This window comes from Giraffa tippelskirchi, chromosome 4, assembly GCF_054371585.1.
Source record: "Giraffa tippelskirchi isolate mGirTip1 chromosome 4, T2T-mGirTip1v1.2.pri, whole genome shotgun sequence".
Lineage (NCBI taxonomy): Eukaryota > Metazoa > Chordata > Mammalia > Artiodactyla > Giraffidae > Giraffa > Giraffa tippelskirchi.
Window position 1 is genome coordinate 211721358 of NC_137278.1, and position 20904 is coordinate 211742261.

Below are 20904 nucleotides of genomic sequence, written 5' to 3' on the forward strand. Positions count from 1 at the left end.
GGCGTGGACGGGCCTGGCTACCGCTCATGGCTGTTCTCAATGAAGACAAAGTGAGGGGAAGGGGCCGGGTCCACGCGGGGCCCCCACCTGCCCCGCGCAGCGAGCCACCATGGGACACTCGGCCATCACAGGACACGGGACCCCTGCGGGGACCTTCACAGGACAAGACCGTGTCCGGCCGCCCGAGCACCGGCTTGGTCCCTGCACCCTGAGCTCCCAGTAGAGGGGCCGCCCTGGCTCAGACGCTGCTGGTGGACACGGGATGGACGCAGGGCGCGAGAAGGCTACGAGGGCTCATCCCCCACACCCTCCAGAGGCACAGAGACAGAGCCCAGCCGGCTGGGGCAAGGACTGCGGGGACCAAAGAGGGCCCCCGCATGCACGTTCACCCCGAACCTTGCGACTCGGCCTTATTTGGAAACAAGATCTTTGCAGATGTAATGAGCTGAGGATCTCGAGATGAGGGCACTCTGGGTCCAGGGACACGGGTCCTCATAAGAGAAAAGGGAGGAGGAGCCAGGTGAAGACGGAGGCAGAACCTGGGCAGAGGCAGGAGCCCCCAGGACTGCAGGCAAAGCCCAGAGGCTGGAGGGGCAGGAGGGGCGGGAGGGACCCTCCGGAGGGACCCTCCCCGGGGACGCCTTGACCTTGGACTCCTCCACTCTGCCAGGGAACGAGTTTCTCTTGTTTTGAGCCCCCAGTTTGTGGCGATTTGCTCTGGGAAGCTTCCAGGGAGCAGGGCCACGTCCTCCCGCAGGCACCCTAGGACAGTGGGTCCCAGGCAGCCTCGGTCGCGGCTCCTCCAGGCCCAGCCTGGCCATGACAGATCCGGCAGAAGTGACAGGTCAGGCAAACACCAGGCGGAGTCAAAGTGATGCGGAAACACGGGGAGCGCAGGAGTGGCAGACAGCGCACACACGTCTCTGGAACAATCAGGAAACGCTTATAAACGAGAGGCTGTGTGGGGGCACCTCGGGGACGTCTAAGCTCTGAGAGAGGGGGCTGCCAGGAGAAGGCGGGGGCTTGCTTTGTTTGAAACACTAATTTCTTTATAACCTGAAACTTTAATGCTCTGACATATGTATGGGCTTCCCAGGTGGCTCAGTGGTAAAGAATCCGCCTGCCAATGCAGGAGACATGCGTTCAATCCTGGCTCCAGGAAGACCCCCTGGAGAAGGAAGTGGCAACCCACTCCAGTGTTCTTGCCTGGAGAGTCCCATGGACAGAGGAGCCTGGCAAGCGGTAGTCCACGGGGTCGCAAGGAGTCAGACACGACCGAGAGAGTGAACGACGACAATGTACGCATACGATTTCCGTGCGTCTGCTTGTAAACTGACAGTTAACAAACACGACTGTCATCCAAACCCTCCAGGATGAGCCTGCAAAAGAGACACACAGAGCGGATGAGACTCGGGGGGGACTCCTAACAGGAGGAAGCAGCCTCCATACACGTGAGTGTGAGCTGTGAGGGCCGCGGGGCCCCTCCGGCGGTGAAACCCGCGTTTCTCCCGCCCTTGCGCACCACCCCAGACCAGGATCCTGGACGCGAGTGTCTCTTCTGAAGTCTTCCCACTTCACCTTCTCTGCAGCTCAGGGTAAGCAGACAAGGGCATCGATGTGATTTCTGCCCAGTTCGAATCAAGACTCTGCTGTTGGCCTGGTGAGTGGAGCCGGCACTGTCTCACACCTGCCTGGGTGTGCCAAGTGGGAGGCCCTTCCAGAAAACACTTTGACAATAGATTTTATAAATTTTCAAATAAATTTCACTCTTGGAAATCTGTCCTGAGGGACTAACCTTGAAGGCATGAGAAGTTTTATCCACAAGGACGCTCCTTCTCCTCTCACATCCCTGGGGCCGGGATGATCAACTCAGAGGGGTCTCCACCCACGTCCCGACGTCGACGCCCAGACCCCCGGGGAGCCTGGCCCTCACTCTCAACCTCGCAGAAGCCTCCAGGCGTGTCCCCCTGCGTGGTGACGCAGAGGCACACCCGTCTGTCCACAGCAGACGCAGGGAGAAGCCGGGCCCCGTGACGAGCCCACGCCTGACCTGCTGGGTGCCGAGCGCCCAGGGCCCGAGGGAGCGGGGGCTTGCCCACCAGCGCCGTCCTCTGGGGGCTGAGGGCTGCCCGGGGCGGGGCAGGTGGGAGCTGAGTCTCCAGCTGGGCAGAGGGCCCCCCAGGGAAGGAGAAGCAGGCGTCGGGAGCTGGGGTGCATCGAGGTCGCCCTGGGCCTGTTCACCCGCTCAGGACCTGCCCTTCCCCTTCAGCCCCCCCAGGAGGCTCAGCAGCCCCCCGGAAGCCAGCGGCCCCTGTCTGCTCACACCCCCCGCCACCCCGGCTGGTTCCCGGGGAGGGGCCCTCACCAGGGGCCATCACCCTTCAGATACGCCGGACGCCAGACCAGGTCCCCACCTGCGTCTTACGCGTGGATCCTTCACGTGTTCACACACGATACTCACAAGCCTGGGGCCCGCCCGCAGATCTAATGCCTGTGCATCTTCATTTCAGAGAAATTATTTAGAAGCAACTTCTGGTGAACACGCGTCCTCATCAACACACCACCCGTTCCAGACGTGACCCCGAGCAGAGCTGGACGTGTGTGTTCTTACGCCCTCCCCACTAAGCTGAGCTCGTGCGGGTGGGAAGCGCAGCGCCCGTCTGGTGGAGGGAGTCAGCCCCACGGCGGGTGGCTCTCCGAAGCCTGTTTGCAGACTCGGCAGCAGCGGCGTGGGGGCGGGAGCCCCCGGCCCATCAGCGACACCAGGGCCGTCTGGGAATCCAAGCCACCGCCTCTCTCTGGACCCAAAAGCCACGTGCAGGCTGGACGCTCTGAGAGCAGCGGACGTGATGGGGCTGGGCAGCAGCATGCCCCGGACATCGGTGAGCATGGCACGGCTCCGGCTGGGGCTCCCCCCGCCCCGAGAAGCTGAAGGGGGGCAACGTCCTTGGGCAAGGGCCCGCATCACTCCTGCCTCAGGGGACCGGGGTCAGGACGTGAGGAAAGCGGGGGTCTTGCCCGTCGGGCCCCTGACTGCCCTCTCCACACCCGGGGACCGAGCTCGGGCTCCATCAGCGTTCTCTGGGTAAGGGGGCGGGGGGGCGTCCACTCGGAACAACGCCTTCTGTTCCCTCCGCACCAGGCCACGCACGGGTCACAGTCGCACAGAGAAGCCGACCCAGGAAACAGACGCGACGCCTGGAAGAATCGTGCTGATGAGATCCCTTCAGTCTCAGGACAAAACAAGGACTCGTAGGGGCGGCTCGCTGAGCCGTTGAATTTTAAAGTATTTCTTGCACCACTAAGTGACCTAGGAACACGTCAGGTCCCACACAAAGTCCACACGAGTTCTGCTGACAAAGGCAGAGGGACACTGACTGAGGGACCAGGACGTGAGCGGGGTGGGGTTCCCGCCAACAGCCAGAGCAAACGCAGTAGATGAAGCAAAAATCATTTTACATGGACAGAAGTTACACCCCGAGTAACGAAACCACTACAGTGAACTTGGATGAGCCTAAGAACAAGGCACTGAAATTTTTATATGAGACCAAGACGAATAAAAATATTTCCAGGTTTGACAGAAAAGCAATTAGGGTGAAAGAATCTAACCTACAATTCAATCTTCAAACATTGAAACAGACAGAAATAGATGCGATTGTAGGGGAAAATGAATAATATGATTAATAAGGTTGATTTAATAAATATGCCGTTCAGACAGAGCACACGCTTTTCCTCCAAAATTCATGAAGGGTTTGCAAATGTTGATCGTAAATAAGATCCCAGAATAAAAACCACAATAAATTGCTACAGAGAGAAACTGCAAGTCTTATTATCTCTCGACAGTACAATTAACACCAGGAAACGTCACAAAAATGAATAAGGTTTAAGGAAAAAGTCCAACCATATGCAATTTAGAACACATACATGAATAATTCTGCGTTTAAAAAGGAAATCAATATTCCAAACAGTAAGTTCTCTGAAAATTACAACAAGAAGAGTTTAGTGAGTGGAAATGCAAACAGCATGGCCACCGTCCATTCAGAGAGACGCCCCAGGCTTCAGATTAAACAAGCAGAAAGGGAAATGGAGGATTTGAATCAAAACTCCCAGAGTCACCAGGAGAACAGAGGAGCAGGAAGGAGGCGCTCATGGGGACGTGGACAACTAGAACTTTATCTCAAGATCTTTGAAAAATCGCCAGTTCTTTGGGGGCGGAAAAAAAACACAAGAAAGTAGATAAACCTCCGAAAACCAATGGAGAAGAAAACAGAGCTCCTGACATCGCTAAAACATTTCATCACAACAGAACAGGCAGCCAGCGTGCTGATCCCAGGAAAGGGACTCCCGGGGAACCAAGTGCCATCTCCCAGAAGAGGCTCCACACGCAGAGAGCCGGACCGGGCAGGAAGCCAGGCAGAAAAACGATCCAAACCCACCTCGGCAATGGCTGTGAGCCCAGAGCCTCACTGAGGAGAGCTTGCAAATATTCGACCACAAGCAGGAGCCGTTCCCCAGCTGGGAAAACAGGAAACACGGCCCAGAGCATCCGAGGCTGGGACGGCTCTCATTCCCAAACCTGACAGAGAGACGAGAAACAGGCCGCAGTCCAAGCCCGCTCACAAGTAACTAAACACTCAGCGCCACGCTGAGTACGGAGGCCGTGAGCAGACGGAGCCTGCGCCACAGCTACAGCACGGGACCTCCATCCCGGGGGCCAGCGGGACAAATGGACAGGCCTGTGGTCCTCCCCTCCCCAGGCTGCCCCCAGCCCCCGGCCCTCAGAGACCCTGGGTCTCGGGTTTCCTTTCTTCAGGGACACCTGCCGCTCCAGCTGACCAGGCCCGCGGCCCCCAGGCAGCCGGGCGTCTGCACAGGCCCTCGGCTTGTGCGCCATCTGCAGCCCTTCAAGAGGGACTAAGGCCCTTGACTTCGCTTGATAGCTAAAATATTACTTTTCGTTTTGCTTGACGGATTTCCTTCCTGCCTTTTCTCACTTCTCTGACTGAATTTATTCTGGGACTAAAATTTTTCTGCGGACAGAAGGTAGGTGGAGCACATGGGCGGGGGTCTATCTAGAAAGGAGACGCCACGGGGTCCCCTTTGGTTACACCCCAGGCCGTCCTGCGGCTCCGAGGGGGCTCTGCTCCCCCGGCCTCGCTGAGCCGCCCCCCCTCCCTATTCCCCTCCCTGCCCTCCTGGCTCTTCTCCACCCAGAGCTGACCTTCCAGGCAGGGGCCTGACCTTCCCGGCTTCTCCTAGAGTCCTGTGTTCTCTCTTCCCCGCATCACCTGCCATGATTGCTCACACCTAGTTCTGTTTTCAGCATCTGGTTTTCAGTTAAAAAACACGGCAGACATCAAGCCGTCAAAAGACACAGGAAACTTAACGGCATGCCAGTGGGTAAAAGAAGCTCATCTGACCAGTCTACACGCTGATGGTTCCCACTGGAGCATTTTCTGGAGAAGCAAAACTACGGAGGCGGTGAAAGACCAGGACCGCCAGGCTTGGGGCAAGGGCCCCAAAGGGTTTCTAGTGCACTAGGACTTCTCTGCCCGAGGCTATCATGGGGGATCCCCATCACTGCACACTCGCCCAAACCCACGGAATGTCCACCACCACGAGGGAACCGCGACCTAAACCATGGGCTCTGGGAGACAACGGACAGCATGGAGGTGTGGGTGCACCAGTCGTGACAAACGTCCCTTCTGGTGGGGAGGCCCTGTGTGCGGCGGCGGGGGGGCGGAGACGAGGCATCTCTGTACCTTCTGTTCGGTTCTGCTGTGAACCGAAAACCACCCTTGTGAAGTCTGGTAATTATTTTAAGACAGAATAAACAAACAGGCACATCAGGCCCTCCCGGCAAGCGAGGCTGAGCCGTCCAGGCGAGGCGCAACCCTCCCCTGCCCGGCGGCTCTCTGACACCTGGGCGTCAGGTGTGACAGCGTGGGCTCCGGGGCCTCTTGGGTCAGCACGGTGACCGTCAGATGAGCAGGACAGCGACCTCAGAGCCCCCGCGGTTGAGTGAGACCACAGTCGTCCCACCCACCTCGTCATCATCTGACACCAGGGGGTCCGCAGGGCACCCGGAAAGCACCAGAATTCCTCTCGAGACAGAGTGTCCACTCACCCCAGGATGCCCCGCATCACCAGCAGCGTCCTCCTCTGCGGCGCTGACCCCCTCTCTGCACCCTGCCCCGGGCTCCAGCCCCGCCCCACCTGTGTCTGCACCAGAGCCGGCCACTGGCTGCCCCCCCTTCTGGCCGCTTGCAAACCCCGCGGCTGGCGCCCCTGAGCAGCTCTGCCCCAAAAGCCCCTCACACTGGAGCGCTGCTCATGGCGATGCTCCCCAGCCGTGTCCCCCTGCACCCCGCGTGCTATACTCTCATCAATGCAGCCAGGCGGGCACGCCCTTCACCGGCAGCCTCCTTTCAGCTCAGACCCACCGCCTTCCTCACTCTCGGCATGCTGTGGGCATTTGGGGGACGGCCACGCTGGCCTCTGGGCTGCTGTCTTTTCTCAGGACCTACTTCTTAGACCAAGAGTCCAGAGCTGACCTTCCTGAATGCTGGCCATTGGTTCAATCCAAACTCATCCTTAACCTCTTGTTCCCCAGAGGCTGAGCACCCAGCGTGGGCATCCTGACCGTGGGAGGTAGACAGGGCGGAGGGCTGACCTGATCAACTCTGCCCAGCCCCTCTGGGGGCAGCGGGAGCCAGCTGGGACCGCTGGCAGCTGGAATCCTGGCCCGCCGCTCCCAGGCTGCTCATCTGCTCCCCAGCTCAGCTTCTCATCTGCAAACCAGGGGGTAAACCTTTGTGCTGACAGAGCTGTGAGCATCAGTGAGCTAGTGTGCAGAGAGGTGTCGCCCCGGAAACACACATGTGTGGGCGCCCGCACACACGGGTGTTTCCTCCTCGCCCACATTTCCTGCAAGGACCTTAAAAGGGCCACGTGCAATACCGGGCTCATGCCCCCAGGCCCCAGCTCGGCCTCCTCCAAGGTCCAACGCCCCCGTTCACCCCAAACAAAAAAGTCAACGCGGGGAAGGGGCTTTTCCAGGTGAAGGGAGGGCACCTTTCTGTGTTCACAAAGCCCCCATCTGAGGGCACATTCTAGAACACTGAGGCGGGGAGGAGGGGAGTCCCGGGCCAAGCCAGGCGGAGCCCGGGAGGCGAGGGCGGAGGCACAGGCACTCGGGGACCAGCCGGCCTGGCCCCACGGAGCCCGGGCGCCGAGCCGCCCGCACCTTGCCTGTGGTTTGTGCCCGACGCCCTGGGCATCGTGTGCGCCTCGGCCACGTGGGCGCTGACGCTGAGCGAGGGCGCGCTGCTGCTGAGCGCCTGGCTGCTCCCGGCTCGGCGGCCGGCCTACGGCGCGGTGCACGGCTCGCTCTTCCACCTGCTGGCCTTCCTGGCCCTGGCCTCCCACGCGCGGACCATGCTCACCGACCCCGGCGCCCTGCCGGTGGGCGCCCCGCCCGCGCCCGGCCTTGCGGCCCGCTGCCCACTCTGCGGCGCCGTCTGGCTGCCGGGCGCGCACCACTGCGGCGTGTGCCGGCGCTGCGTCCGCAGGGCGCACCACCACTGCCCGTGGGTCAACAACTGCGTGGGCGAGGACAACCGCAAGTTCTTCGTGCTCTTCACGCTCTACACGGCGCTGGCCGCGCTCCTCCGCGCGCGGCGAGTGGGACCTGCGCACCCCCGTGCGCCTGCAGGCCTCGCTGCTCTTCTTCTTCATGGTGGCGCTGAACGGCTTCCTCTTCGCCGGCCTGATGTTCACGATCCAAATGCACAGCATCCTCACCGACCCGCAGAGGCAGCCGGGCGAGCCGGGCCAGGCATCCGCGTGGACGAACCTGAAGGCCGTCCTAGGCCCGCGCCCCACCCCGGCCTGGATCAGCCCCTTCTCCGCGACACCTCGGGCCGCCGGCGGGCCGCACGCTGTGGTCTGAGTCCGCCTGTGTGACCGCAGCTCCCTCCGCGAAATCGGAACAGGTGGTCCGCAGAAAATCAGAAAATCGCAGCGAGACTGTAAACGCCAGGCCGTCTTTTCTCGGACGAGACCCGAGACCCGCACAACAGAGAATAAAAGCGCCAGGTTCCCTCTGAGCAGCAGGTGGGGTTTAGGGCATCCAAGCTTCCAAGAAAATACATGAGATCGGCCCCTCCCCCCAAAAGAAACGCGACATGTGCCCCCTCTTTCACTCTGCCAACACTGTCCTGGGGAAGGCGATTAAATCCACAACATCTGCGAGCAAAGTATGTGACTCCGTGCAGAACCCCATTACAGGCGGTAGCTACACACTGAGGCAAGCGTGTGACCGCCTGCACGTGGCCCTTTGTGGCTGCCGATCTGATGCGACCGGTCCTTGCATTCCTGGTTATCTCAGCTCCCTAATGAGGGATTATGCTGTATTATCTGTCAGTTTAGGTGAGTTCCTATTTTATTTAGGATTTTTTTTTATTTATACTCATCAGTGAAATGGGCTTAGAAATCTCTATCCTTTTGCTAACTTAATCTGTTTGTAATTTACTCCAGATCCCATGACCCATACAAAATGAGCAGGACAGTTGTGGCTCTTTCTATATTTTCTGACAACCTGTGTGAGATTGGCACCAACTATTGCTTGAAAATTTGGTGGACCTCACCAGTCAAGCCGTCAAGGTTGGGTTTTCTTGCTTAACTTTTTATTTTGAAATACTTATAGGTTAGAATGAGATATTGGATGGCATCACTGCATCAATAGACATAGATATGAGCTAACTCTGGGAGGTTGTAAAGGACAGAGGAGCCCGGCTTGCTTCAGTTCACGGGGTCACTAAGAGTCGGACACGACTTAGCAACTGAACAACCACAAAAGTAGTGGTAAAGGGTCATAAAGAGCTCCCTGCCCCCTTCACCCAGCTCCTCCCATGGTACCAGGTAGCAGAGGTGCTTGATGCAACAGTCACACCCGGAGGGCAATGCTGACACACCCCTTTGACCCTATTCACAGTCCCTCGGTTTTTCACGCACTCACTTGTGTCTAACTTGCTCATCTTCACACCAAGCCTGAGTTTTCAGCCCCGCTTTAGAGATGGGAAGACAGAGAGGTCGAGGAAATTCCCCAAGATGACACAGCAGTAACTGGTGAGGCTGAGATCTGGACCCAGACAGACTGGCCCCAAGCCGGGCACCTACCCACCACGCTGCCACGCACGGCCAGGCAGAAACCGGTGAGTGTCCACCCCCCATGAGGACGGCCCCGCAGCCACACAAGCGCAGGGCAGAGCCCTCTTCTGATGCAGACCCTCCATCCCATGGGTGCCCGCAAGGCACGGGGGGCGGGCTCCGAGCTTGACGGTGAGCGCACAGCCCTTCCCCCGGGAGGCTTTTCGGTGATGAGCCAGAGCCATTTCAGGGAGATTAGACAGAGATGAAGCTGGTATGAAGTCTGTAAAACAGAGTGAAAATGTCACGGGGTGAGAAGGCTTAGCCAGGAGATAAAATCTGTGTCCCAAAGCCCCAGATCTCAGCCAGCTGCTGGGAGGGTTCCCAGTGAGACCGATCCAGAGGGTGATGACCCAAGGAGGAAACGGGAGGGTTCCCAGTGAGACCCATCCAGAGGGTGATGACCCGAGAAGGAGACGTCACTGCAGGTCACGGGGCTGCCTGGTGAGGGTCTGGAGTAGCCACCAGGCCTGGTTGCAGGCTGTGAAAAACATGGATGCTCTGAGACAGAACCACGGTCTGGATCCCTAAGTACTCACAGGATTATAGCTTTTTTAATAAAATTGGGCAAAGTAGTCTATGCCAGAGAGGCGTGAGGGCTCCAGCTCTTACTGAGACCCTCAGAGGGGCCAGGAGGGGGCAGAACCCACCCGCAGCCCTTCCAGGGCCAAGAGCACTGAGGACTCCTCACAGCCCCCTCAGTGAGACAGCCACGAAGCCCCTCTGGTTAGCTGCCCCCAGCGCCCTGGGGGTCTCCCAGGGGCCACGACCCAGTGCAGACCTCAGGTCAGCTCACCCTTCCCAGGGTCCTTCTGAGAACAGGGCACCGAGGGCTGCAGGGTGTGCATCTGGAGGGGGTCAGCCGTGGGTGGCGCCTGGGGCGCCTGGACCCCGGCTCCTGTCCAGGACCTTGGCATAGATTAGCGAGGCAGGCGGGACGTGGTTGGGCACCCCTCGCAGCCATCAAGGTGAGGAAGTGACCCGTGGACCTGGGGGTGTGGACGGAGAGACGAGGGAGTCTGCCGGAGCCCACCCAGACCTGGGGGTGTGGACGGAGAGACGAGGGAGTCTGCCGGAGCCCACCCAGACCTGGGGGTGTGGACGGAGAGACGAGGGAGTCTGCTGGAGCCCACCCAGACCTGCCCTGTGGCCTCCGAGTCAGTGCCCTCCTCCGGTCCCCAGCTGCCCAGCCGCACGTCAACAGGGGCTGTTGGGATAGAGCAAGCACAGAGGTCAGGGCAAAGCGCCGTCAGTGTCCTGCCCAGCCCTGCGTGAACCCTGAGATTCACACCTGAAGACCCCAAATCTCTCCCCTCTCTTCCTGCCCCCCGGAGGTCTAAACAGAAAGGTCTCCCATCTTTGGGCCATGAAATCAGACCAGTGGGTGACCTCGTACGCACGGTCCAGCCACAGACGTGCCCAGAGAGGGCCAGGCTGCCCCGTGTTCCTCGTGAATTAAATGCACATCCCCCGCACCGCCCACCCAGGGCTGTCCGCAAACTCTCAGTGTTACAGGCAGCCCCACACCTGAGAAAGAGAAGCTTCCCCAGTTGCTTCCATAGGGGCTGCTTTTCCTTACGCAGCGCATTGTGGGAAAGATTTAAATGAGGTTTGGGGGTATAGATTCTTACTGGTTGCAAGATAATTGCTAACAATGAAAATGGCCAGCTTCGCCGTCAAGTCCTCAAACTCTAATTTTATGCGAGAATTAGTTCACAAATATATAATTCCAGCTAGCACGTGCTGTCACTTTTATGTCTGTACAATTCAGACTTTCACCCCCAAAGTTATTTTAAATCTGTCTCGGGAGAATGTTTAATACGTGTTTGGCAAATGATGTTTCTGCGGACTCCTCTGGAGATGACATTTGTCAAGTCGCCGTCTGCGAAGTAATTTGTGTCATTTGCTGGGGTTCATTATTGCAGATATTAGCAATCAATATTTCTTCCCTCAAACAGGACAGCAGCTGGCCCTTAGGAACCCACGGAAAGATTTCTCCTCTGCTTTAAACGGTCCGAGAGGGTCTTCCAAGTGGGCACTGATCACCCCTGGGGGACAGAGACAGTCAGCTCTCCGTCCCTGGGGTCTGAGGATGAGGCAGAGACAGAGAGATAGAGAGACAGAGAGTAAGAGATAGACTCTCAGAAACGGAGACAGACAGAGCTGCACTGACAGACCCCAGGGAACCGAGCAGGGTCCCCACCACGCAGGCCACACAGTGGGAGGAGGCCACGCTGAGGAAGGAAGGGCCCCCCAGGCTGCAAAGCTAAAGCTGAGTCCAGCGCACACAGGCCCCAGGGGATGCCCCAGCCCGAAGGTTGTAAAGGCCAGTGCCTGTCAGTGGTACCCACTAGGTCTGCAGGCACCGTGTAGCATGAGCCACTTGAAGCTGGGAAGCTGGACCCATTTGTTACGCAGCAGAGGCTGACTGATACAAGGGACGTGGGACTTTGGTGGGTGTCCTTCCTTTATTACTCAGTAGATAAGAAGACTGTTTCGACTATATATAAGATACAAGTATTAACCATCAATGAACCTTGGATTATCTACCACCCAGGCTGAAAAAAAACAGAATTTCTGAAGCCCCCTGAGTGACCTTCTTCAAACCCACCCCTGGGTGAAGCATCACCCTGAGTTCTGTGATTCCTGCTGTCTGGAATTTCAAGTCCTTTCCCCACATCTGCAGGGAAGCCCGAGGGAGTCTCTGGACGCGTGCTGGCATTCCGCTGCGATGCTGTCTCCAAAGCCGTCTCCCCTCCTGTGGAGTCCCAGAGAGCCACGCTCCTGGCGGTTCACCTGCTCCCACGGCTGTGTGTCCCCCACTCTCTGAGTCTGTCACACCTGGCTTCTTCACTCCACCACGCCAGGTAGTTTGCCAAGTTACAAACATCGCCGTGAGGAAGATTCCAACACCTGCCCCCATCTCAGCCTTCCTACGGGTGCCCAGGGTGTCAAGGTGTGGGTGCACGTGGACAGGTGCGGTGCCCTCAGCTGTCCACTTCACGGGCACACTCGCCCACGTGGATGTCACTTACGTGGATCCGCATCTCAATCCTGCTCCTTTTCACTGAGTCTCTCTCGAAAATCCCCCCACAGTTTACACCCCCAGTCCAGCCTCCTGCTGCCTCACCAGGGCTCCATGGTATCAGACTGTGGACAGGTGTGGGAAGCATTTTTAATTACAGTTTTAATTTGCTTTCAGCTGAACACTGGGAGCTTCTCCACTGGGCAGACCTATTTCTCTTCCAGGCTCAAATCCTTCACTCATTTTTATCTTGTTACTTGTTTCTTACTGATTTGGAAGAGTTAGTTACACATTCTGGACACTAATCCTTTGTCAGCTGAATGCACTGAAAATATCTGCTCCCAGTTGGTGGCTTCTGTGTCCATTTGTTTATGCCATTGTTGATGAATTTTAATGGAGCAGAATTTGTCAGTCTTTTGCTTTGTGTTTCACTTCTGCGGTTTTAAGAAACTACTACTTAGTCAACAGTCATAGTATGTTCTCCTATATTGTCTTATAAAAGTGTCACAAACATTTATATTACCATTAAGTGCTTAATCCCTTTGGAACTGATTTTTATGTATAGAGTGAGGTAAAAGCCCCTTTACTCTTTTTTTCAAGATTTTAGCCAATTTCTCCAGCATCAATTACTGAACACCTCCTTTCCCCACTGAGGGGCAAGGCCATCTCTTTTATTAATAGAAATCACACACATATTACATCACGCATATATTATATCACACATATATTACATCACACAGATACTACATCACAACTCTTTGCAACACCATGGACTGTGGCCTGCCAGGCTCCTCTGTCCATGGGGATTCTCCAGGCAAGAATACTAGCATGGGTTGCCATGGCCTCCTCCAGAGGAGGCCTCCTTACTTCCCTGATCGTTCGGTGATGTGATGAAAAGAACTTTCACACAGATTGCATCCAGCATTTATAGTTGCTTGTAGTCAGATTATATTCAGGGCGTTATTAGCCACACTGCCAGGTGTGGACATCCAGAACTGGGATAAACCCTTGAATCAACCACCTCCTTATACTCCACTGTCATTCAAACTTAATGTCAGGTTTGCCAGTTTGATCACAATGCCAGACTGATCACAACCTTTTCTGGCATTTCATTCTGAAATACACCCTATTGAGTTCCTCCAGTGAAAGCAAATTCCTGGTCTTGGCCTCAGACTATCAGTTTGAGTATTTTAGCGGGGCATAGAGTCTGAACTGACCGTGACTTTACATCAGCACATAGACGGTAGCTCACTGCCCTCAGCTGTCACTACTGCTGATGGAAGTATCTCCAATTATCTCTCTTTCTTTGGACAGTAACATTTTTACTCTCTGGTGAAGTATATTTTTATGTATTTGTGTGTGTGTGTGTGTGTGTGTGTGTGTACGTTTCTGAATTTGCTTTGTGTATGTATGTATCTGTATGTGTGGATGTTTGCATGGATGGGTGTGGATGGACTGTTGTTCAACCACTCAGTCTTGTCCAACTCTTTGCAGCCAACCCCATGGACTGCAGCACACCAGGCTTCCCTGTCCTCCACTGCCTCCCAGAGTTTGCTCAAATTCATGTCCATTGAGTCGGTGATGCCATCCAACCATCTCATCCTCTGTCACCCCCTTCTCCTCCTGCCCTCAATCTTTCCCAACATCAGGGTCTTTTCCAATGAGTTGGCTCTTTGGATCAGGTGGCCAAAGTATTGGAGCTTCAGCTTCAGCATCAGTCCTTCCAATGAATATTCAGGGTTGACTTCCTGTAAGATTGACTGATGTTGTCTCTTTGCTGTCCAAGGGACTCTCAAGAGTCTTCTCCAGCACCACAGGTTCAAAAGCATCAATTCTTCCATGCACAGCCTTCTTAATGGTCCAACTCTCACATCCATACATGACTACAGGAAAAACCGTAGTTTGACTATATGGACATTTGTAAGCAAAGTAATGTCTCTGCTTTTTAATACATTGTCTACGTTTCTCATAGCTTTTCTTCCAGGGAATAGGCATCTTTTTATTTCATGGCTGTGTGTAGATGGGTGTGTGTGTCTGTGTCTGTGTGTGTGGTGGATCCCCACCTGTGTGGATGTGCATGCATGTTTTTTGTGTGTATGTATGTGGGTGTATGTATGGATAGATATGGATGGGTGTGTGTGTGTGTGTCTGTATGTGTGGGTGGATGGATGTGGGTGTGGATGTGTGTGCATATGTGTGTATGTATGTGGGTGGGTGTGGATGTGTGTGCATATGTGTGTATGTATGTGGGTGGGTGTGGATGTGTGTGCATATGTGTGTATGTATGTGGGTGGGTGTGGATGTGTGTGCATATGTGTGTATGTATGTGGCTGTGTGTGGCTGTGTGCGCATGTGTGTGTGTGTGTGGGTGGGTGTGGATGTATGTGGATGCATGTGCATATGTGTGTATGTATGTGGGTGGGTGTGGATGCGTGTGCATATGTGTGTATGTATGTGGGTGGGTGTGGATGTATGTGCATATGTGTGTATGTATGTGGGTGGGTGTGGATGTATGTGCATATGTGTGTATGTATGTGGATGTGTGTGGATGTGTGCGCATATGTGTGTGTGGGTGGGTGTGGATGTGTGTGCATGTGTGTATATGTATGTGGATGTGTGTGCATGTGTGCGCATATGTGTGTGTGGGGGTGGGTGTGGATGTATGTGGATGTGTGTGCATATGTGTGTATGTATGTGGGTGGGTGTGGATGTATGTGGATGCGTGTGCATATGTGTGTATGTATGTGGGTGGGTGTGGATGTGTGTGGATGTGTGTGCATATGTGTGTATGTATGTGGGTGGGTGTGGATGTGTGTGGATGTGTGTGCATATGTGTGTATGTATGTGGGTGGGTGTGGATGTTTGTGGATGCATGTGCATATGTGTGTATGTGGGTGGTGTGGATGTATGTGGATGCGTGTGCATATGTGTGTGTGTGGGTGGGTGGGTGTGGATGTGTGTGCATATGTGTGTATGTATGCGGATGTATGTGGATGTGTGTGCACACATGTCTCTAATGTTCTACCATTTCATGTCAACATGACTGAGGTGCGTATTTGCTTTCACTCACTCAAGGTGCAGAGGATGCTTGCTTTACCCTGGGGAGACCTTTGTCTAGCGTCTGTCCAGACACCGCCCACTGTCCCCCTCTTTTCCCTCCTCTGGAATCTCAGCAAAGGGGCTGGACTTTCTCATCCCACTGCCCTTCCCCACGAGTCTTCTCTTTGTGAGAAAGTGACTTTCTCAGGTCGACCGTTAAATTCACTAATTTTCTCATCAGCTGTGTGTATCGGCCATTTAACCTGTTTATTTCTCACATTAAAAGACTATTTTCATTTCTGCACATTACATCTGCTTCCTTTTCATTTGTTTACAATCTGCATACCTCCTTCATTCATAGATTCCTGTTCTTGCCTTATTGTTCGCGTGTTATTTTCTCTCCTTGTGTTTGCTAAACGACCCACTTCTCAGGAGCTCTTAGAATGCTCTACCATCTCTTGTCTTTGGGGTGCATAGTCCATCAGCTCCAGGGCTGCCCTCAGGGGCTGGGCCTTCATCTCTCCTTCCAAGTTCACCTCCACCGGGCTCTTCCACGGCAGCCTCTTGGGCCTAATTGGGAGCTGCTGGGGCGGATCCCCAGCTGTAGGGTCGGGGCTCCTCTGTGAAGCCTGAATAGATGAGCCTCTAGTTCTCCTCCCACAAACAACAGGAAAGTTGCTAAAAAGAGGGGAGAGTGTCTGAGTGGGCATCTGTGGGAAGCACGGACCACAGACTCAATTAGAAGTTTCTCCAGAAGCTGCGGAAAGTCAACCTCCTTTCTTCGTGGAAATGATGAAATTTCCATATTCCTGCTGAAATATGGAATACGAAACACGGTGGTTCCCAGGGGTGCCAGGGCGTGCCGGTGGAGTCCCGGGGGGTCCTGGGTGGCAGGCAGATGATGGGCTGGAGAGCAGGACATGCCAGGTGGCTGAGCCCGTCTACCAGGGCCCAGCCACTCACTTGAGCTGTCTCTGGCCTCCTTGTCCCCTGGGGCCACACTCAGGTGAAGGGACAGGCCCCTGGGAGGGGTCAGCAGGACCAGGTCAGGGACCCACCCAGGACGTGACATCCACCTGGCCCCCGTCTCCTTAGCCTTCACAGAGCTGCGACAGGAGCCCCTGTGAGGAGCAGAGAGAGGCTCAGGGGTGTGTGTGTGTGTGCGCACGTGTGTGCGTGTGTGTATGTGTGTGTGCGTGTGTGTGCATGTGTGTGCACGTGTATTAGTCCATACATGAGCCTACATGTTTGTGCACATGTGTCAGTGTGTGTCTGCATGTCTGTGTATTTGAGGTGTGCCTCGTGCACACGTATGTATGTGTGCACAGTGGAGCACACTGGTGTGACTGCATGTGTTGTGTGCATGTGTACCTATGAACATGTATGTCCTGTGAACATGGGTGTACATGTATTTATATGTGCCTGTGAGGCCTCCAGCTTGGAGCCTGCAGAGTCCTGACTGCAGTCTCGCCCTTGGATCATGCTGGGCCCAGGCCATTCACCCAGGAGTGGTCAGCAGCCCGTGTGGCCACTGGCTGCAGTGACTCAGCAGGAGGATCCCGAGGAGCAGGACTCACACCCGGGATACCTCACTGCTTCTGACGTCCATACTGGGGGGCGCCTGGTGTCCAGGGGGCCGAGGCCCCAGTGCTGCTTAGTGAGGGTCCTGGGGCACCCCTGGGGTGACGGGGATGCACTGGCAGGGGCAAAGCTCTGGGCACACAGAGGGCTGGATGCAGCCACCTTGAGACCCGTCCTCACCCTCCCACAGCTCAAGGTCACCCAAAGGCAGTCAGGAGGAGGTGCCGACTCCTGAAGCCTGGGGTCACCTAGGTCAGGTCCCAGCGGGTTGGGATCATGAAGCCAGAAGTGTCTGCCCAAAGCCAGGACCAGCCTCCCAGGACCCTGCTCTGTCCCCGTGGCGCCTCCCAAGGGCCCTGGGCCCAGACCTGGGCAGCTCTGCCCTCACCCACGACCGCCCAGACCCGGGGGCAGAACGCCCTTCCTCTCCGAGGCTCCCTCCTCCAGGAGTCCCAGCGCGGGCCCTGGGCATCCCAACCAGACAGCTCAGACGCGCTCCCCGGATCCCACTCCCCAAGCCTCCTCATCCCCCTCCCCCTCCCCCCAAGAGAGCTCAGGAGCAATAGCCCAGCACCAGCAGGCCAGCCTCAGGCTGCGGTCAGGAGGCTGTTTCATGAAGGAACACGATTAAAGGCCAGAAATGATAACAGAAGAGTTAGCCCTCCCAGGCAGAAAGAGGTGCTTTTGAAAAGCCAGAGGGAAGGCTCTGAGATGCTAATGCCACCCCAAATTGCAGGAGAGGCCCCAGACCCTGCGTCCACATCGGGGCTTTCCGTCCACACCACGGTCTAGAAGCCAACCTTCTCCCTCAGACCCAGCTCTTGGCCACCCTGGCCAGGACCTCAACCCATGGTCAAGGTGGGCAGCAGAGGCTCCCTGGGGTCGAAGTCTCCAGGAATCAGGGGTGACGATGCCCATCCACAGGGCAGGGAGCCCCAGGTGATGAGTGACCTTCAGAGAGCGCCCCCCAGGGAGTCCCGAGTCCTGAGGACGGTGACCAGGGCTGGAACAGCTGCTCCCTGTCCCACCCTTCTCCCCCAGCCCTGAGCTCGGGGCAGAGGTGCTGGGCAGGGGAAGGTCCTGGCCAGATACCCTGTGGGCCCAGGGAGGGGCGAGATCACCCAGGCACCCAGAGTGGGAGCCCAGGCCAGGGGTCACCCGCAGCGCAGGCCGAGCGAAGCCTGTGGAACAATCTCCACAAGACGCCCCCACGCCGTGACGGAACACAATCTGGAAACACGCGTGCACATTCCATGGCGCCAGGAGCCCCCGCTGTGCTCCTGGAGGAGCCCCCCTCCCTCCCCCCGCCCTGCCCCTGGAGGTCAGTGGCGTTTCCTGGTGGGGTGTCCAGGGAGCTGACGGGGCTGCGGCCCTGGAGATGTCACAGCGGCCGCAAGCAGTGTGGGGGAGACCGCCGGCAGGGCGGGCAGGGGGCCAAGCAAAGCTCTGTGGCCCCTTCTGCCTGGGCCCCACCCCCATCAAGGGCAAGACGTTTGGGGTTTCTCACCGTTTTACTGTTCCCTTTCTTTGAAGAATGGCTTCCACTGCTACAAACTGAAACTAGAAAACGTGAAGCCCGTCTCCCCCACACCCTTCCCCGGGGAACCCGCCTAAGGGGCTGACCTCCAGGTCAAGTGGCCTGGCCAGCCTCCTCCCTGTCCTCCTGGGCCCTGGGGCCTCTGGTCTATCTGTGACCGGCCAGGGGTGCTCTGTCTGGGCGGCCCCCAGGGGGGAGAGGGGCCGGGAAGGGGTGGCCACTTCTCATCCTTCTCCAGCCTCCAGAGAGCTGGGTCTTGCTTTCTTATGAAACAGGCACATAAAATCCCACCCGATGGCACACCAGGCGATGCTGAGCGCCCTGTCCTCAGCGAGCTGGGGGCCCACGGGAAGGCCAGGGGCCAGCGTCCTGGGCCACGCTCCAGGCCCGCCCTCGGGGCCAGTGCAAGAGGCCTGCAGGGGGAGTGGGCTGGAGGGCTGAGCTGGACACAATGGCCCATCGAGCCCTGGAGGCCGGGCCAGGGCCTGCGCTCTGCAGCTGGGGGGGGGGTCACAGGAAGTGTGGTCTGGGGTCCAGGAGCCCAAAACAGTGGTTGGAGAAGGGTGTGAGTGACCACTGGGACGCCCACGCCGCCCCCGCGGCCTCCAAGCAGCTGGGTCAGCCCGGTCCCGCGGCAGCCAGCCCCTCCGCCAGCTCCTCTGCGGGGCCTGGAGCTGTCAGCTGCTCATCTGAATTCTCCCCGAGGAAGACGCGCATCACATAACCCAACCCCACGACGGCTCGAGAGGTGGAGATCCTTTATGAGTCACGAGCCGGCACCCACGGTGCTGTCACAACTTCTCACTGAAACGATGTCATCACGGCCCCAATAACTGGGACACTCCCTCCTCACCCTGGGATCCCAGGCTCCTTGTCAAGACACGCATGCCCTGTTCCAGCCGTGTGCTGGGTTACTTGGTTTATGCACCAAATGTATTCCTATGGAGAACTGTGATTTCTGTTCTGAGTATAACTAGACACAATTTTTAACCTACATGTTAATTACTTACCGAAAGCACTGTATTTTTTAGAAAGCCTCCCCACCCCGGGAGACGAGGCTGGGGGTGGGGGATCTAATTTTAGCCTCTGAAGTCCTGAGGAGGACCCACGGGGCCGCCCTGAGGGAGGCCGGGGCCCCGGCTGCAGGTGGGGCCTCTGTGGGCACGTGTTTGGAAGGTGGACATCCCTGGGGTCCCGCAGGGCTCGAGTCCCAGAGACGGTCCCTTTGGGGCCCCGAGCAGGCACCCACCGGGCCTTCACCTGAGAGCGGGTGGGGGCCATGTGGGCCGGAACCTGGGCACCGCAGGCCAGCCTCCCCTCCTCCCCACTCCCAGTCTCCCCCCTGGAAGCCGCCATCCCCACAGGCGGGTGAGCCCCACCCGCTGCTGGGCACCGAGCTCAGGGGACAAGGCACCTGGACACCTGGACAGCGCATCCATGGAGCTGAAAGTGGACGCCGGCTGCTGCAGGGCGGGAACAGAGGAGAGGCTCAGTTGTGGGCGACATCCCTTTGCTGGGACCACATCCCCAGCATGACTCAGGGGCCTCCCTCCTCTCTAGGGGGTCCCCTTGGCCAGTAAGTGAGGCGTTCGTCCTCCCGGTCCATCCCCGCGAGGGGACCTGCAGTCAGGGAAGCACACGGCCCACAGGCCTGTTGTGGCCCCTGCCCAGCACAGCGTTGGGGGCAGCTTCTGGGGCCCGTTCACCAGTTAGAGCTGAGTTCTCACAGGCCACGCTCGCTGTCCGTCTACCCAACTCCACACGTGCAGACAAAGCGGACCTCCAGTACCACCAGCTCCCTGCCGCCCCAAGCTCACTGCACTGACCCCTGGGCTGCCAAGCCCAGGGCCACGCTCACCGCGCTGGGTCCAGCGGGGTCACGGGGCCCCTGATGGAGATGGGGCATCTGATCACCCCCCCAGAAGACCCTCAACGAGGCCCCTGCGCCCCCCTGGGCTCTGGCCTGGGGCCTCCTCTCCCCCTCCCTCCAACACCCCCACTGCAGCCCATGGACGCCCCTGCCCTGAACCAGCCCCTGGAGCTGCTCACGGCTCCTCTGTCGCAGCTGGACACCGGGGCTTAGTCCCGTGGCGTGTGTGCCCCGCCCCACGCCCGGCCCCTGCCTCCGCCCCACGCCCGGCCAGAGCCCCGCCCCACGCCCGGCCAGAGCCCTGTCCCAAAGCCCGAGACAAAAGTGCCCGCAGCGCCCAGCCCCGGGTAGAGCCCAGCACGCCCTGAGCGGCACACGGAGGGTCAGGCCCCACCGTGTCCACTGGGGGCTTGCCCTGGAAGCACCATCAGTGGGGACCCCTGGGCGACGGGGTTACACGGAGGCGGGGACAGAGACCTGCAGAGCCCGCCCACCCCCGGGCTTCCTTGGGGCCCCGCCCTCCCGGGGACCCGAGACTGGCCGCGCCCTCCAGCCCCTGCTCACCCACTGGGGAGCCCGTCCTGTTGCCACACCCGCATACAGCCTCCAGGCCAGCGGGACCGCCATGCACGATGGACAGGC

At 57.7% G+C, this 20904-nt stretch overlaps 2 long non-coding RNA genes across 2 annotated transcripts; both read right to left on the reverse strand.

Moving 5' to 3' along the window:
• Nucleotides 1-413: 413 nt before the first annotated feature.
• Nucleotides 414-7089, reverse strand: LOC145545831 (uncharacterized). Its single transcript, XR_014082235.1, has 4 exons — nucleotides 2462-7089; nucleotides 1579-1727; nucleotides 1207-1379; nucleotides 414-923 (listed from the first exon to the last, which is right to left on the reverse strand). It is a non-coding gene; the product is annotated as an uncharacterized LOC145545831 (long non-coding RNA).
• Nucleotides 7090-11665: 4576 nt separating this feature from the next.
• LOC145545833 (uncharacterized) lies at nucleotides 11666-18417 on the reverse strand. Its single transcript, XR_014082237.1, has 2 exons — nucleotides 18363-18417; nucleotides 11666-14118 (listed from the first exon to the last, which is right to left on the reverse strand). It is a non-coding gene; the product is annotated as an uncharacterized LOC145545833 (long non-coding RNA).
• Nucleotides 18418-20904: the final 2487 nt, after the last annotated feature.